The sequence below is a fragment of the Sceloporus occidentalis genome, unplaced genomic scaffold (genome assembly GCF_023333645.1).
Source record: "Sceloporus occidentalis isolate IW3139 unplaced genomic scaffold, rSceOcc1.0.p SCAF_3, whole genome shotgun sequence".
In the NCBI taxonomy this organism is placed as follows: Eukaryota; Metazoa; Chordata; class Lepidosauria; order Squamata; family Phrynosomatidae; genus Sceloporus; species Sceloporus occidentalis.
In genome coordinates this window covers 50,496,084-50,515,910 of record NW_028316983.1, presented here as the reverse complement: position 1 = coordinate 50,515,910, position 19,827 = coordinate 50,496,084, and positions in this window count along the sequence as shown.

Genomic DNA, 19,827 nt, shown 5'->3' with positions numbered 1-19,827 from the left:
GGTGATGAGTAATTCTGCCTTTTCTCTGTCTTCTGTTAGCATTTTGCCATCTTCTCCACGTAGTGGTCCTACTGTTTCCTTCTTCTTCCTTTTGCTGTGGACATTTCTAAAAAAAAAACAACCCCTTTTTGTTGTTCTTAATCTCTCTAGCAAGCCTGAGTTTATTCTGTGCTTTAGCTTTTCTGACTTTACCCCTACACATGCTCGCTATTTCTTTGAATTCCTCTTTGGTGATTTCCCCCCTTTTCCATTTATTATGCATGTTCTGTTTAAAACTTAACTCATTTGAAACTTCCTTAGTCATCCATCCTGGTTTCTTGAGACATCTCCCATTTTTCTTCCTCATTGGAATTGTTTGAAATTGTGCCTTCAGTATTTCCCTTTTGAGAAACTCCCATCCGTCTTAACCTCCCTTCTCTTTTAGTATTCCTGAACATGGGATCACCCCCAGTATTTTTCTAAGTTTACTAAAATTAGATCTCTTAAAGTCTAGAATACGTGTCTGACTGTGCCTGACTTCTCCTTTCCACTGTATAACAAATTCCAAGAGAACATGATCACTCCCACCTAATGCTCCCACCACTTGCACCCCTTTAACCAAGTCATCCCTGTTGGTTAGGATCAGATCCAAAGTAGCTGATCCCCTTGTTGCCTCTTCCACCTTTTGGACAATGAAATTGTCTCCAAGGCAAGTGAGGAATTTGCTAGACCATGAGGATTTTTTTTTTTAAACAAGTTCTTGGGTCTGCTAGTCATTTGCCCAATATATTGTCAAGGTTATATTCAAATCTGATGTTCTAAGTTCACCTTTGTAATGAAGGGCTCTTAATCATAACATTTCCTAGCAGTTCAATTAAATTCCTTTTGGATTTACAGAACAACACATCCCAGTGTCCTAACATTGCCTCTGGTCTGAGAAGCAGAATGTCACCCTAGCAGCCAATTCCACTGACACTTGAAATGAAACTTTTCAAGTGCATATTCATAATTAAGCTGAGGGTGCAGTATATCATAAGTTAATTATATATCATTAGAAGACATTTATAGGGCTGTAATATGCATATAAGTGATCAATCTAATTGTCATGTAGTTAACTCCAGTTATTTAACCAAATAATATATTGTGGAATTTTAATTATCAATTCCACAAAGAATTTCTTGTTAAAGCCTCTCCTGTTTCAAAATATCATGCCAAGAACAGTTAGCCATGGTTTTAAAAAGAGAAGTAGCTGCATTCATACATTGGAAGTCTGATGCTTATTCAGCCAGTTTAGACAGAAGAGAAGGCTCTGTTTAACTGCACTACTGAAATGACTGAATTGTTTAAGATATCTTTCCTCATAGATTGGGGCCTGCCTATTCTTTGACAAATTTTTAAGAAAACAGATATTTGCAGATTGGAGCAGGGCTGGATATTTTGCTGAACAGTGCTAGAATGACAAGCTAATCTCCATGAAAAGGTACATTGGGGAGGTATTGCTCACCTTTGTCCATCTGTTTCTGACAGCAACAGATGTGCATGTTTAGATCTCATAACAGGTGACATGTACTGTATGCTATAGTGAGAAGGCAAAACAAGTTAGTACAGAAAGGGGTTGGAAAACTTCTAAACAACCGTTTGCTGGGGATTATGGGAGATAGCAGTGTATTTCACAAGCACAGCAATTGATGTCTACCTGCAGAAGTTGAACAAGAACCTGAATTTGCTCCACTCCTTCTATTGCTACATATATTTTTGCTCCCTCTTTTTCTTTTTTCTTTTTTGCCTAACCCCTCACCTTCTCATTTGCTAAGCACCTCACCTTACTGAAGACCATAGGCTACCTACTCTTACTATCATATATAGATAATGAAGCTTAGTAGAAGGAGAAATAAATTATGTACATCCTCAGGAGTATTTTTATTTAGATTTATTAATCATTATAACATGAATATATACCAAGGGAGTGATGAATTTGATAATCCAGCACAGCACTCCTTTTTTATTATTATTATTATGGTCCTCCCTGAAGGATGCAGTCTTTTGATATTGGGGTGCAATATAGCCATTGCCTCAATAATGCATACATTAGGGGGAAGGGTGCATGTTAACACAGTCTTTTAAACAAGGGACAAACAGGGGAAAGGGATGCTGGTCTTCTTTTGGTCTTACACTAGTTAAGAGATTCCTCCATTAGGGATTAAACTGAGGTACAGTAAGATGCATGGTTCCAGTTATAGATTTTCAGTCATATGTGACCATAGAATGTGGTAAAAGGTTGGGAGATTATATAAACTGTGTCCACACTGCAGAAATAATCCAGTTTTAACACCATTTTAACTGCCCTGGCTCTGTGCTATGGAATTCCAGGAATTAAAATTTGTTGTGACACCAAAGCTCTCTGGCCGTCAAGGCTAAATGTCTTACAAAACTACAATTCTCAGAATTCCATAGCACTGAGCCATGGCAGTTAAAGTGGTGTCAAGCTGGATTATTTCCACAGTGTGGTTGCAGCCATAGAGAGACTGTCAAAATGTCTGTCAAGATGATATGAGTGTGTGTGATGGTAGAGACCTTCCACACAAAGATGTTTTCCAGAGAAACACATGCACATATTTCAAGTCAGCAATGGCCATGCACCTGACTTAATAAGATAGAGAATAAGCTTTGCTCCCATCACATCACTACCCTTCCAAATGTAGTTTTGTTACGGGGAAAACAAAATAACCTCAGGGCTTCAAACTAATGGCCCTTTCTGAAACATATTTTGAATTGGAGGGGGGGGGGTAGACCTAACATGGGGGTGGGAGGGCAGGGGAATTTTAGATTTTTCAGGAAAAAAAATACTGCTTTAGATAGTATACACCTAGACCCTACCATCAGCAATTCCATTTTAAAAAGCAATGCTTTTGTAAAATGAGCCAAATATTCTCTCTTTTTGGTACTAAATAAAGCCAGGCACATTTAGATACAACACTGTTGTTGCGGACAAAGTATTTTATAAAAGAAACAAAAATATTTGTGTGGTAGTGTGGGATTGTTTATGCAGGTAAACTTTAATGCAGGAGGTGCAGCTACAGTTATTACTGCTGCAGTTGTCCTATAATTTTCACAGGCCTACTGCTGCTGAGGTTTGCAAGCAATGCAGTAATGCATCTGAAGAAGACTCATTAGATTTAAGTAATAGCTGGGACCTAAACATTCTAGCAGGGATCTCTAGAACAAATCAGTTTTTATTGCCAAAGCAGAAAAGAAGAAAACCCAATTTTCCTCAGGAGCTAATATATATATGGTAGATTTATTACACTTTTGTTACTTTCTTGAAAATTAGAGAAAAACTAATCGGGGGAGAGGAAATAACAGCTGGGAGGCATTGTGTGGCTGATCAAGACAGCTTCCTCAAAGATATGATATCCATGAATTTGCAAATACAATCAGCCTTCCATACCCATGGATTTTTTATCTATGGATTCAAGCATGTATGGTTTGAAAATATTTTTAAAGTTGTATAAATTCCAAAAAGCAAACCTTGATTTTTGTCATTTTATATAAGGGACACCATTTTACTATGCCATTGTATTTAATGGCACTTGAGCTTCCACGGATTTTGTCCTCCAAGGGGAGTCCTGGAGACAAATCCCAGTGGATAACTTATTCTTGAAAATCCATGGAAGAAGCTTGAATAGCTGCAGGTTAGATATGGACTGCCTATGGCCCAGCAATGGGGGAATGTGGTAAGATCCATCATCTATGGTTAAACGTGTGTCTGTCCCATCAGGGATAATCGTGTGTGACAATTTCCAAAGAATGAATGATACTTTTCTGTTATTCAATGAGAACTTTTTAAAATCTACAAATTTCTTCTCTATGGGAAAAAAACGTGTGTTTTTCTTTAATGAATGTGAGGGGAAAGTGGAACTAGTAGATTCAACCATGCACAAAAAAGGAGACACAAAAGACTGTAGTTACTATAGGACCATAGCACTAATCTCCCATGCATGTAAATTTATGCTCAATGTACTGCAACACTCCAACCACGTATGAAAAGAGAAATGCCGGAGGTACAAGCAGGGTTCAGGTAAGGAAGGGGCACTAGGGACCACATTGCAAATATACTATGGATAATGAAGTGCACCAATAGCAATAGCAAGCACATTTGAATACCAAGGAATTTAAAAAAATATATATCAGTATGTGCTTTGTAAACTATAGCAAACCCTTTGATTGCATCAATCATAAAAGCTATGGAACACTCTCAAAGACGTGGGAGTCCCACTACACTTGATAGCAATAATGAGAAATTTGTACGTAGAACAAGAGTCCACTGATAGAACAGAATATGGAGAAACAGAATGGTTCCTAATTGGCAAGGGGATCAGGCAAGGCTGCATATTATCACCCTACTTGTTCAACTTATATGCGGAAAATACTACTAACTATGGATACCTGGCAAAAATGGAAGGGCAACTGTACAACTGCTTGTACAACTGTTTGATTACATAAGCATAAAGACCCAACAGGATTCATCCAATAATGAATGTGTGAAGAGGGGAAGCATTCTAGTCCTGCCCCCTCTGTCACCCTATGTAAAGAGCAGAAGTCTTGTATCACCTCCTCTCCTCTTCTACTCCCTAATTAGATCACTGGAAGAGGAACTCTAGCTTTGCACATGAGTCTGACTGAACTCAGTAAAAGAGGAACTCCATAAGTAAGGACAGGACCCTTTTTGTGAGCCCATAGATATGAGCCCATAGCCTTAAGACTCTTAAAAGAGAAAAACAGTGAGTCTTCTCTGTACATAGAGGGTCTCCACATGATCAGGATTCCAGATCATGCTGAGAGCCTCATGTATCGTGGAAGTTCACATCTGCAGAATACCATGAGGAGAGCAATGATAGAGGGGCAGAGTTAGCAAACTCCCCTTCCTCATGAGGAATTAATGAGGAATCATAATGTGCAGCACTCAGACTACATTATTTTGAATCTGGGAAATGGGATATTTGCCTCTTCTTTTCCAAACTAACGCTTTACACTTTTATGACCCTTTATTTAACATAATATTACTTGTTGTAGTTAATACTACAACTAAAAAAACTCATTCATATTTCCTTTCGTTCTAATGTCTGTGTTGGGGACCATATTTAAAAATCTTTTTTTCAGTGGGACAGAGTAGTAATGAACAGCAGCATAGGTAATCCACTGTGGCACTGCTTTCTCTGCTTCTTCTCAATGCTATTTCAATGTAGAGCTAAAATATTGCACTGTTAGCACTGAATGCAGTTAGGAAAAGGATACTTTAGCATATCGAATGGCCCAGCAAATGTTAAGATGAGTCAGAGGGAAAGAACATTTGCATTAAACTAGAAAAGAAATATGAACGATTTCCTTCATTTCAACAAGTAATATTCATAATCAACAGAATCACATTTTATTTTACCTACAGTCCTGTAAACCATCCTGGAACAATTTAACAATATAAATACATGGCTAGGGTTGTTTTAAAATGCCCTCCTCCCTGAGGTCTTCCCTCCAGCCATTCAAATGTTGTTAGAGAGGGTGAACTCCTGTCTTAGAGTGCATCTACACTTTAGAAATAATGCAGTTTGACACCACTTTAACAGCAACGGCTCTCTCCTAGTGAATTCCCAGATTTGTAACTTTGTGAAGTACCAGCACTCTTTGACAGAGAAGGCTAAAGACTTTGTAAAACTACAAATCCTAGAATTCTAAAGGATGAGGATATAGCACCTAAAGTGGTGTCAAACTGCATTATTTCTACAGTTTAGAGTGGCTCAGCCTCCACTTTGTTTCTGTAAGAGCAGTATATTTTTCTATTTTAATCTCTCACATTCATTTTTTTTTCATTATCAGTTTGGTAAAATCACATAATTACTTAAATGATCAAAATCGCTCCCTCAACCCCAACATTCAAGTACCCTGACATTTGTCTCACCAGCTCCCATCTCACCCCCAAACCTAAATAATTCAAGTTACTAAGAACTTGAGCTCAGACTTATTCAAGATTAAAGGTAATTGCTGAAAAATCATTTGCGTGTATTGAAATTGGCTACAAATAAATTTGTTGCTCTCTAAGCTCATACTTTTCCCATGGTGCTACAGGACTCAGTCGTTTGCTCAAATTCTTTTTACAAAGTTTTCTGAGGATTTTTGTAACTTCAGTTCTAGATAAAGTTAAAGGGGAAGGGAATTGTGAAACTGATTGGCATGTCTTTGTTTTCCTTAATGAGCTTCCTGTAATGCTTTAAGGAAAAACTGGATACTTAAAACTCTAAGCGCGCATGCACGCACACACACACACACACACACACACACACACACACCATGATTCAAGAGGACTTCCTCTCTCGCACAAATACATTTGCTTAAATTGGGGGTGTTTTATTCAGTTAGTTATTGTGTCACCTTTAAGTGCAAACTAATGAAATTGTTCAAGGTAATAGACAAGCCATCAAGGACATGTTAACTGTGATAGACACATTGATACAAAGACCAGTACAGGTGATAACTACCTGAAAATTGTCACAGTGACAAGTCAGACTGTCACTTTGTGATCTTCTTTCCATCCCCTTGTCTGAAAATAATGTAAGTTTCCAAACAGAGGTTTTCTGCCAAGGCTCTGTCTTATGTTATTCTTTTCACTTTCAAATTGTCATGATGTCTGTCCCAGGACAATGATTTTCTCTCCAAGGTGAACCAGACCTCCTAGTTATTTTTAACATATCACTCTTTAACTCATTTGCTTTCTAGATGGGTTTGGCAGGGCCCACAGAATGTTAGGTTACCAAGAAGAATCTTCTCATTAGAAGGAAGATAACATCACAGAGTATATTGGCAAGTAGGTTGTCTGGCTGTCTCTGAATGACGGAAGCAGAAATAAGACCAGATTTTCAAAGTTTAAAGCAATAGTTGGCTTCATGTGTAGCATAAAGTGGCAAGGAAAAAGAAATGTTGCAGAGGCTGTAGTGCTTCAACTCAATATTTTGGGGGCAAGCCAGTTCAGTGAAACCCAGAACAGGAAAAAGTATTTTTTCCACAGAACCATCCCTCTCAAGGGTGGTAGGTTGCTCCACTATCATGATATGGTGAATTCACCCCAGATTATGGCTTTAAATTTAAAAGTTATCCAAAGTGCTGAACCCAATCCCACACTAGTTTTAGCACCTTTGAAGTTCAGACCCAGAGTGCACTCCTACCTCATCTGCATTGAAGCCATCTACCTCCTTCAGTTCCTTCAACACTGGAAAAGGAAATCAGCCGGTTTTCCAGCAAAGGCTTTCCTGAATTGAATTGTATTCCCAACTATTCTCTGCTCTGCTTCCCTTCAGAAACACTCCCATTTCTTTTTTTGTAAATGGTTCTTCTGCAGCAGAGATAATGCTTACATCGCTCGCCCAAATGGGTGAGATCTGCCCCCATGGTTCTTTCTCCATGGAAGGGCCACACATCCATCTGGCACAGTGTGGACACTGTAGGGAGGATGGCTGTCTCAAAAAGCCCTTTCCGCAAAGTGGAGATGCTTAAGCATTATCCCAAATTCCCAACTCCCCAGAAGCAGCTTATGAACAGGGATTTCTAGCCTGTGTCCATTGTCTGAGGTTGCGTGAGAGAAAGCTAGGAATCAATGAACTTAGAATGTGTGTCAAATTTCACTGTTTTATAACACATTTCAGAAAATTGAAAGCAACCAACTTCATGCCTCTCATGACTAAATTAACATTAAAAACATAGTATAATACATTTTAATAAAGTACAAAACATACATAAAAATATACATAAAAACAAATAATAAAAACACCAAAACACATCTACAATAAAAAAAAATACATAAACATACATCTACTTCAGCATTCTGCATCCTTTTTATCCTGTTTCCCTGCTATATCTTCCTATGTAGAGAGAGAACAGTACAAGTGTGTGTGTGTGTAAATTCATGTTAGCAACAGGTGCAGTTGGAATTAGAAGTTAAGACTGATGTTGAATGGAAAGATGTAGAAAGATAAAAACATTGGATTTATGACCAAAACAAGCAAACATGAATCAACCACGTATTGGTCTTCTTCAATGGCCTAATGATGCCAGTTCATTTCACATTATAAACATATGGCAAATAACGGCCTCTTTCCTAGCTTCTATGCTAAATAAAGGGGAATTACAACAATATAACAAAGTATCATTAGCATCAATACTTACTAGTCATGTTGGCTATATATTACTCTAGCATCGATGGCAGCATGCCTCTGAACACCTGTTCAGTCACAGGGTGTTATTCCACTCATGTCCTGCTTGTGCAATTCTCATAGGCATCCCGTTAACAACTATCTGAATGGAATTCTTGGGCTAGGCTGGGCTTTAGTCTAATCCAAACAGGGTGACCTGATGTTCCAACCACAAAGAAGGACAAGGCACTAAGTCCTTTGGATCAAAGCAAAAAGAGGCCAGGATAGTATGTAGAAAGCAATTTTGCCAAGATCATAGGTTGGCTAGAATAATTTTCTTTTAAGAGAAAGAATAAAGGATATTTGGAGCAGAAACAGCATAACAGACAAGGAGCACAAATTCTAATTTCAGCCTATATTCATATGATGCTTCACCTAGTTAAAGACAGAGCTTGGAATTAATGCTTTATATAATTGTTCACTTGTTTTTCTAGCAATTTCCCCAAACTCAATAGGTTGCCCAGTTAGCACTGAAGCTGAAAATATGCTTTAGTGAATTAGGTCATTAGAATTGGTTAGAATGGATGCCTCTCCTTCCATCACAATAAGTGAAACAGTAAGGTGTGCTGTTCAGGAGGGGGGAAATATTAACATTGGAGGAAATGGGCTCCAATACAAGACTCGGTCGTCAGGCAGCCTGATGTGTGTGATCTCTTTGTAAAAACAACATGGGGAGTTGCGGGGGGGGGGAGAGCTATTTAGAGTTTAGGTCAGAGCAGGAGAGCAAGGTCTGGGGAGCAGAAAAAGAGTGGAGAAGGAATGGAAAATAAGAAAAATGAGTCTTGAAATGGAGAAAGGGTTGGCTGATGAGTTGTTTTCTTAAAAGGAAACCAAAGCTTGCAAGCAGCGTGGGCCATTTCAGCATGGCATTGCAACTCTCTGTTGATTATATTCTGGACTAGTTTCTATTGTATATAATCAAATATTATTATTTGGTGTGAGATTCAATGCATTCCTTTGAAATTTTACTCAAACTGTGCTATGTATTTGAGTAATGAGGAGCCCTGGTGGCGCAGTGGTTAAATGCTTGTACTGCAACCACTCACTCAAAACCAAAAAGTTGTGAGTTCAAGACCAGGAAAAGGGCTCAAGCTCGACTCAGGCTTGCATCCTTCCGAGGTCACTAAAATGAGTACCCAGATTGTTGGGGGCAAATTAGTTTACAGTTGTAAACCGCTTAGGCACTGCTTAGGCGGTATGAAGCAGTATATAAATGAAGCTTGTTTGTTTGTTTAATGAGTAAATATTTTCCCCTTCATACCTATCTCCCTTTCCTTAGTCTTTGGGCTCCCTGCCCCCTTTCTCTCTCAAACCCTCTCATTCTGCTTTTTTACCACCTCTCCCCTTTTTCCTACTTTTTACCCACCAATTTTATAGGATAGAGTCTAAGCCCCTTATAAAACGGAGCCTTACCATCGCCAATATGTTCCTGAAGCATTCCTGAGGTGCGAAGGTAGGATAGCCAGTCCTACCTTCTTAATTGTCATTGAGGTGTCTTGTTTCTCTCCCATTGTCAAAGCATTCATGGAGCAGCCAGTTTTTGAATAATGGAAACTTCTGTTATTCAAGAAATGGCTGTTCCATGAATGCTTTGACAATGGGAGAGAAGCAAGATGTTTCAATGATGATTAAGAAGCGCGACCAACTATCCCATTTCAGGAATGCTTCAGGAACCTTTTGCCAGCATTTTAGCAATGGTAAGTGCATCCATGTGAAAGAGTCCTAAGAAGAGTGACTATGCTAAATATTTAATTAAAATGGCAGATGCCATAGATATTAAAATTCCCTGGATTCTGCATGCAAAACATGTTCTCTACCAATGATATTTGCAGACCTCACTTGGAGGGGAGAATGCAGAAAAGATTCAGTCATTCAGTTGTGCAGAAAAATGTTTTGCATATATTCAGGGAGTCTCAAAACATTTCTGATTAAGCATCTGCATTCTTGATTCACTGGCTGATCTTTGTAGCTATCCATTTATTGCTGTACATCTGATGTATTAGTGCCCTCTAAATGAAATAAATTACTCCTTTTGGGGTCCAGCAATGAATATTTGAGGAATGGTGCTAGGCAAATAACATGTAGGCAAACTCAGCTGGAGTATAACAAGGCCACAACTTTTATTGGTTACATTTGTATGAACTTAGAGTACATGAGAGATCCAAGAATTAGTGGCCTCCCTGCCAACCAAGGAAACAGAAAATCCAGCTAGCATGTGGGACCAACCTGGAGTATCCAAGTGGGTTGTATCACAGGGGCTTGATCATCTCCTACTTGGGATTGTGACTGAGTCTCTCATACCCAGGCATGACTTCCTTTACTCCCCCCCCCCCCCCCCGATCCTATAAGGAGACTCCCTGCCTGGATGCACACAGGCATTCTTGACAGCCCCAAACTGGATCTGATTCCAATGCAAAATCACCATAAGAGGGGGGTAAAATATATAAATCCTGCCAAAGGTACTGCAGTCATACTGAAGTGTATACAGCCAAGTAACCAATCCTTGGTCAGAGAAGTGAACACCATCAGTCCTGTACAGGGCTTCCAAACCAAAGGGAGCATCAAGATATTTAATCCCATGTCCCCTCAATGACAACACAAAATCTCCAAGCATCCAAGCACTCTAGCAAATCAGACCACATAATAGTGGTGGCATGAAAGTAAGAATGAAGTGGTTCCAAGCCTCTTTTGCTGATTAAAGCTAAATCCACCATTTTCCGTGTAGGTGAATTGTTCTCATCCAGCTGTATGATAAAGGCACCCAGTAGGCCCTCCTTCTCAAACTGCATTCAAATTACACCCAGTGGATTCAAATCACAAAAAAGGGATATTTTAGCTATGGATTAGGGAAGATTTCTGAACATAAAGAGACATTCGATTGTGGAATAGACTGCTCCAGAGAGCAGTGAGCTTTCCTTTACTGGAGAGTTTGGTCTGGTCATCTGTTAGAGAGGTGGTAGCTATTGATTTCCTTGATTGGCAAGTGTTTAGATTACATGACCCTTGGGAACTCTTCTAGTTCAATACTATATAATCCAAAATCCACAAAGCACTGATGCTTTTCAGGCAAACTAAAATGCAGAAAATCATCATATAAGCTTTTAAAGTTTCACTGGTTTCTTCATCAGGCAAAAATGTTAAAAAAATAATACCATAGAAAAATGACAGTGTTAAAATCACAGGTCTACATTCTGTCTCAAATGTTATTTCTATTGTCAGTTAAAATAATCTGGAGAGATATCAATGCAGAGACATCTCTTCTTGGTCATGTGGTTCAACAATTGGCCAACTAGCTCAACAATTCTGTAACAAATACTAACAGGATAAAAGGTGGAGTAACAGTCAAACTGTCCCCACTCCTATGCTCACACTCACAGCTTGATGGTCATGCTGAATGGAAGGTCCTGGTTGTTGTAGTTCAAAGAAATAATTTCCCCTAAATTCTGAAGACAATAACACATAGCTGGCATATAGCTTCTAGTCTGATGATAGCAATCATTTTCTATTTCCTGACAGACATTAATGGGTCTGTCGATATTAAACATTTAAGAAATGCACATTTGAAATGCCTTGTATGAACCTGGCACACAATTCTTTCAATCTCTCTCTGCTTAAATGAGACTATCACCGAGTCTAATAACTATAGTCATCTTTGCCCTTTCTAGACCCCTCTAATTCTGTTCTATCATTTTGAAATTCTTCAAGCTACTTAAAAGGCCATTAGGCTGGTATCTGCAGGAAGAATCTACAAATGCATGGTATCTACAGAGTCTGATAAAAACAATGCAGACTTCTGTTCAGATAGATCTATAACTATAACCTCCTCCAGGGAGTTTGTCCCACAGCTCTTCAACACCACTCCTTTTTCAAGCATTTCCTTTTACAGCTACAGTTTTCTGCCTCTCTCATACAGCTCCCCGGAAATGGAAAATACCAGTTGATCTCTGTTCTGCACTTATAAATAAGTGCTTTTTGTTGACATTGCCATCTTTTTCATTCTAGGCAAAGACACACTTATTTTTCTGGACATTTGAACATTAGTTATGGCCTGTCAGTTATGCCCTGCTTCTGTGTTGTTCATTAAACACTGAATGATGGAGTGGGAGAATGATTTCTATGTTGTGAGTACAGATTTTTGGTTTTGTTTCATTTTTAGATTTTTGTTTATCTGGCCTATATTTTTATTTATTGAGTCAACTATGGTTTTCTTTGATATCATTAATTAAGACCTTCTTTGTGCTGTTGTGTTCTTTGAAACTCCTTTTGCCATTGGGACATAATGTACAGACTTAACTAAAATATTAACAATAACAACAATTAAGGTATCACTGTGCATTTCTGCTTAGAGGCTATTATTAAACAATATACCAATTTTGCATCAAAACATTGTTATGTGAAAAGCTTTGTTATAGAATTCCACCATCTCTATTCCATTCTCTTCACCATCTGGACTCAGTCTGCCCTCACAGGTTTCAGTCAGTATAGTATTCCCACTGACCATACTCAATTTTCAGTAGCTGTTGTTTTTTAGTAAGTGCAAGAGTGCAGGGAGGATTTGGGGGGTTCCTAAGGATTTCCTTAGGATTTGTTTATACTTCCATGTAGCTTGGAATTTCCCATGCTTTAGTGTTTCCCAGACCAGCTGCCATAGTGTCTGAATCTTAAGACTTTATCGCCTGCAAAAGTAAAGTGACTTACCCCTGCCAGGATATAGTCACTTACATGATGCAGTTGGGAATTATTGCATGAAAAATTATTGCATGAAAAATGGGAGCTTCCCATGTTTGCAAATTGGCCGGCTGAGCATGGCTGAGAGCAAGGATGCTGTCGCCAGGCAGCATCCATGGCATTTTTCATGCAATAATTGCTGAGTGCATCCCATAAGAGACTGTATTCTGGCAGGGGTAAGTTGCTTTTTTTTGCCATGCAATAATCTCCTTAATTTAAGGCTGACAACACAAAGGTGTTTTCTACCACAGTTAAAGCAGTAAACTAGCTTAGAGTGTATAAGGAAGACTGAATGGCACACACACATAGCTCTGACCTTCTCTGAAGCTCCTCACTCCCCAGATCTACTGCAAAAGCAATTTGCATCACTCGGCATAATGGTTGTGACAGCCCTGCTTATTCAGTCCGCTGCCCAGGTGTGCAATACTGAACATCACTGTCAAGGTTACTGTTCTTCTTTCCCTTCTTACAGTTTTTGGTTTTAAACTGGACACATAGGCCTAGTACATACCACGGAAAAGGAGCGGTCTGCAGCCACCCCTTTCCATGGTGGATTGGGGCCAGGACAGCCATACTGGCAGCCCTAGAGGCCCCAGTTTGCTGCTTTTCCAGGCCACCGAGAAGCAGCAAAATGCCACTTCTCTGTGGCCTGGAAAGGGGTGTCCATGAGGCTTCACTGTGAACAGGCGACACCCCGACAGCCGCAGCCAGAGGAGAAAGGGGCCGCTTCTTCTCGCACCACAAATAGGGCATCCTAAGTGCTCTCCAGCAGCGTGATGATGTCAGGCGGCACCGGTCCATTTGGATGCAGTGCACACATGATGGCATCGTTGTATGCTGCGTATTGACAGCGTCATGCGAAGATGGCGTCATCCATACCATAGTAGGGTTGGGGAGCATGCAGTTGCTGGACACTCCCCAGCCTGACTTTTGGCCCCAGCACAATGCTTCTGCACCGTCTGTACTGGGCCATTGTTCTTCTTTTGTTCAGGCAACTGGATCTGACAAGGTGAATGCTATGCTGGTCTTGGACAGAGAGGAACATGTCTCCTTCTGTGAAATCCTATGTTTAATTTCAAACCTACAATAGCCACTTAGATCAGCACCAGGACATCTCCTCAGCCTTAAGGCAATGAAGCAGGGGATGGTGGGGGTACTGTTTCTTCAAACATGTGATGCACAGTTCAAAGAATTATTTTTTGGACTACCATGTCAGTAAGGGTATTCTGTTGTTCAGAAAAAGTAACTTTTCCAAGGTCTGATGTGGTCAAGGCAACTGAACATATCCAGCTATATAGCACTATGTTAGAGCTTAAATTGCTCTACTGATGTGTTCCATATAATTACATTTTGTGGTATTTAATGTGCTTTGTTTCCCATCTGAGCCTTCAAAATGCAGTAAGGAAAAAGTTCAAAATGGTAGGAATAGTAATGCACATTTTCACTTCACTTATTTCAATGCACAAGAATGGATGATCTAATTAAGAAGTCTTCTCCTGCACTACTTTAAACCAAGAGAAAATGGCATAGAAAATAAATGACTCATGGATATCTCCCCAGTAAATAATTTCATCTTAATTTCCCCATTCCTGAATAGAAATCTGATTATCAATGAGGGAATCAGGAAATGCCACTGGTATTTACAGCAAACATTTGTAGATCTCCTTTTAATGTAATTTTAATGTAATCCTATTCTTAATGTGAATGCAGACTAAAGTGCTTGACAGATCTCTTTGTTCACAGCACTGTGGACCTAAGAAGCCTTATAACAGATTTGGGCTTTTAATAATAATAATAATAATAATAATAATAATAATAATAATAATAATATCTTTTCAATATAAAGACAAAACTCTACTTACAGGACAGAGATTTGGCCTAATATTCCCCCCTCCAGGTCCCTTACAGCCTTTTTTGTCTGATATCTGTGGTGCAACAGACCTCCCATGTTTCTGACCAAGCCTCAGAGTGCAAGAAGATCTATTCCAGCCCTGTTTATTTCTTTTGAACTGATACTGAGGAATGAAAAAGGATTGACAGGAAATGAACAAAAAAAAAGGGAAAATAAATCATGGTTTGTTTGTTGGTAGGTTTGTTTGTTTAAAAAAACCCTCTTCTGGTCCTCGTTCCCTTCTGATTTCCCAGCCAAAGTGTAGCAGGGCTTTGGCTTTTCCAAAAGCTCTGACTATGAACCTCTCTGAGGCAGTGTGTTCCACTGTTGAACAGCTCTTACTGTAAGGAAATTCCTCCTAATGTTGAGGTGGAATCTCTTTTCCTGCAGCTTGCATCCACTGCTCCGGGTCCTAGTCTCTGAAGCAGCAGAAAACAAGCTTGCTTCCTCCTCAATATGACATCCCTTTAAGTATTTAAACAGGGCTATCATATCACCTCTTAACCTTCTCTTCTCCAGGCTAAACATCCCCAACTCCCTAAGTCGTTCCTCATAGGACATGGTTTCCAGACCCTTCATCATTTTAGTTGCCCTCCTTTAGACACGCGCCGTTTCTCAATGTCCTTCTTAAACTGTGATGTCCAGAACTGGACACAATGTTCCAGGTGGGGCCTGACCAGAGCAGAATAGAATGGCACTATTACTTCCCTTGATCTAGACACTATACTTCTATTGATGCAGCCCAAAATCGCATTGGCCTTTTTAGCTGCCACATTGCACTGTTGACTCAAGTTCAACTTGTGCTCTACTTGGATTCCCAGATCTCTTTCACACATAGTATTGTTCAGCCAGGTGTCCCCCATCCTATATCTGTGTATTTCATTTTTCTGCCGTAAGTGCAGAACCTAACATTTCTCAATGTTGAAATTCATTTTGTTAGCTTTGGCTCAGCTTTCCAATCTATTGAAGTCATTTTGAATTTTGATGCTATGCTCTGGGATATTAGCTACTCCTCCTAGTTTGGTGTCATCTGCAAATTTGATAAGTATGCCCCCAATTCTGTCATACAAGTCATTGATAAAGATGTTGAACAGCACTGGACCCAGGACAGAGCGCTGTGACATCCCACTGATCACTTCTCTCCAGGATGAAGAGAAGCCATTGCTGAGAACCCTTTGGGTTTGGCCAGTGAACCAATTACAAATCCTTTAACAGTTTCATTGTCTAACCCACATTTTACTAGCTTGTTTGCAAGAATGTCATAGGGAACCTTGTCAAAGGCCTTACTGAAATCAAGATATGCAATATCCACAGTGTTCCCTTCATCTAACAAGCAGGTAATTTTTATCAAAAGAGAGAGAGAGAGAGAGAGAGAGAGAGAGAGATCAGATTAGTCTGGCATGACTTGTTTTTCAGAAACCTATGTTGACTTTTTGTGATTAAAGCATTCTCTTCTAGATGTTCAATGACTCTCTGTTTAATGATCTGCTCTAGAATCTTTCCTGGTATTGATGTCAGACTAACTGAATGATAATTGTTGGGATCCTCTTTTCCCCTCCTTTTTCAAGATGGGGACAATGTTTGCCCTCCTCCCGTCTGCTGGGATTTCTCCTGTTCTCCAGGAGTTCTCAGAGATTATTGCCAATTGCTCCGATATTACATTTGCCAGTTCTAATAATAATAATAATAATAATAATAATATCCTTGGATGCAGTTCATCTGGTCCTGGAGATATATACCGTTTAGAATAAACAAATATTCCTGTACTACCTCTTTAGTAGGAAAGTGTTAGTACACTATGTTAAAAAATTGAATATTTTTTAAAAGAAATTATTTTATTTAGATAAAGGAAAAATAAGTAAGAATAGTGCAGAAACAATCAGTTTCAGAGCATAGTTCATTTGAGGAGTTATTATAAATGTGCTTGTGTAACAAAGACTATTGTAATGGAGATCCATCCATTCTTTAATCCCCTTTAAAAGTCAAGACAATTCAGAAATCAGAGTGTGTTTTGGTGATCATAATCTTTACCATTTACAAATTAAATAACAAATAACTAAAAGTTTGTCCATGTCATAGTTATTTTCTTCTATGTTTTTAGTATGTGTTAATTTCTACATGAAAGCTAAATTCCAAGGCCTATTTTTCTGATTGTTCAATAATTTTCTTTCTTTCTTTCTTGTTGTTTTTGCAGTCTTTATTCCAGATGGTTTTCAAGTGTTTCTACAATTTTCTGAAATCGTCAGGATTTCATAAAGAAATTGTTCCAGTGATATGGATTCAGGTTTTGAGGGACTATCAAAAACATGAAGTATTATACAAAAATATAACTGAATGAAACCTTGGGGTAAAAGCAACACCTGGACAATTGGGTAACACAAATTTTGTTGGCTTTTTAACACTATGGCTCATTTACATAGTTAATGACAGTCAAGGAGAAACATTAATGCCGACATTCAACAAGTCAATACATTTACTTTAAAATATATTTAATGAAGTTGCCCCATTTTGTTTGTGAATTTTGAGCTTGATTAATAACTTGTTTTTCTTTTTTTCTTTTTCTTTTAAAAAAGGTTTGGTTCCTATAATTACAGGTAAACAGCAGTTTTGGCAGTACCACACTGAATCTCCTATTTGGAGTGTGTGGGATTCAGCTGTTTCTTCACAACATAAATGTGTAGCCCATTGCTATATGCAGATATCAGCAAAATCTGTTAAATGGTGCTGCAGCTTGCAAGGACAAGAGAATATCCTTGCTGCTAATATTCACTATTTCTTTCACATGACAAGGAATAGAGGGATTTAGGTAAATGAATTTAGGCTTAGATTAAGACAGCAATTGTATGTGTTGATGGTCCCCGGAGGTTCAACACAGGTATGATCAGATCTATCCACCTCAATGAATTATTCTGTCAGACAGGATGTCAGAAAATGAAAAGAGCAGTCAGGTTATTTGGTCACGTTAGGCATTGCATAACAACCAGAAGACTTTCAGGCATGTCTAAGTGAAAAGGAAACAGGAAGAATATCTTTAAGATAGAATGTGAAGTCATAACAAATATCAAAACTTATCATCATATTCACTCTATTATATGTTCCGTAGCAGATGCAATAACTAGATCACCAATCAGCTGTGCTATTTTACTTTTCACTACTCATGCTGCAGTGATTGCAACACATAGGTGAAGGTTACCCCTCCCACAATCCTTTGGTGGCAGTATAAGGAAGAGTATAAGAACAGTAAGATGAGTTCAGGAAGATAGTGCAGATATTTTTTTCTTGGATTAAAATGTGCACGTATATGGGCACTACTCTTGGTGTTGCAGGCCATTGTGAAACCATGCTGTGTAAGGGTAGTAACTTTTTGAGAGAGACCAACTTGACCCTAGTGTAATAAACACTGAAATAGCAAGCAAAATGGATTAAATTCACAAGTAACAGAAAGAAAATAGATAAAACCATGCTTTTATTGGGCCAGGTTGTGTAAGCTTTCAAGCTTCAGAGATGAAATGAATTTCGTCTTCAAACACTGATTGGCATTTAAAGAGAACTTAGAGGCTGGATGTGCACTTTGTGAATTTGTAAAATTTGCAGGATTAGAATCTTTGTTTAAATATTCATTTCATCTTTAAACTACATCTACTGCAGACCAAGCCCAATGGGAGAGATTTAGCATATATAGTGTGGCGAGACTTGTAAGTATCTTTCACACTCGCCCAGAAAATGCCCTAGGAGAGGTCAGGGGAGATGTTCTGTTAGGGAACATCTCAGAAACAAACAAACACACACACACACACACCCATTGAACTTTGCTTTATTTTCCTCACTTAACAACAGTTTCCATTATATATATGTATGTGTCTGTGTATTTGTGAATCATAGGATGTGAGTGTCTGCAGCTCAGCAATTTAAGGCATTTGTAACCAATAGAATCCCCACCCGCTTCCCTAACAATGACACATTTGCATTGACATATCATCTTCTGACTCCTCAAAATAGCCTTAAACACAGAGTTGAGGAGATTTTAATTGTTACTTCAGTTTTGTTGTGTTCCTTCTATATAAAGGGAGGGAGGCATGACCAGAAACAGCTGTTTGCTGTTATAGTCAGCCCATCTGCTATGGGTTTTTAGAGAAAGCTACAATGGGATTATTTTGATTTTCAGGTGGCTATAACTTGAAGACACTATAGAGTTTTAGTTGAGCTGATAAGCCCTTATCAAATTCTTTTGGCACTTCACTTGCAATGAGTTACAAAGCATATGGATGGAAAATACGTTTTGTCATACTATCCTGAGACATTCTCCAGGTGGGAGGGAGAACGCATATTCCTCTTCCATGTATTAAAGGATGAATAAGGTTTTATTTTTATTGGTTTGTCTGTATTAGAAAAAAATCACCAAGAAGCTTTGGAGCTTTGAAATAACAAAATGCATTCTTCCCTTTGAGGCTGCACTCCCAGTGCTCACTTACCAAAGAGTAATCCCCACTGAACTTAGTGGGATTTAATGCTGAATAAACATATATAGGGTTGCACAGTCAGATAACAAAAGGCACTTTAATGCCCATATATTTCTGAGAGGGTGGTAAACCACACCTAAAGACCCCTGGAGTGAGTAAGTATTCTGTTGATCCTGTTCAAGCTTTCTTTCTTTATATTGTGTTCATTTACATTACTTTTCATTTGTAATAAAGAAAAATGCTAGACAAATAACCATCAAATTATGGAAATGCTAAAATGATAACAAAAATGAAATGGAAATGAAGGAAATTTTAGCAGCATGGACATTGTGTGAAAATGAGATTAAATATATTACCTGTTTATACTCAGATGTCAAAAGAATAGTAGGATACAAAATGAGGGATTATCATATTCAGTACAAATAAGTTTGTACTTCAAAGGGGTCTGAGTTTCTTAGATCGTTGCACCCTCTTTGATGTCAATTATGGCTCAGCTGTAGGAGCTGGTGGATATTTTCACAAATGCTTTTGA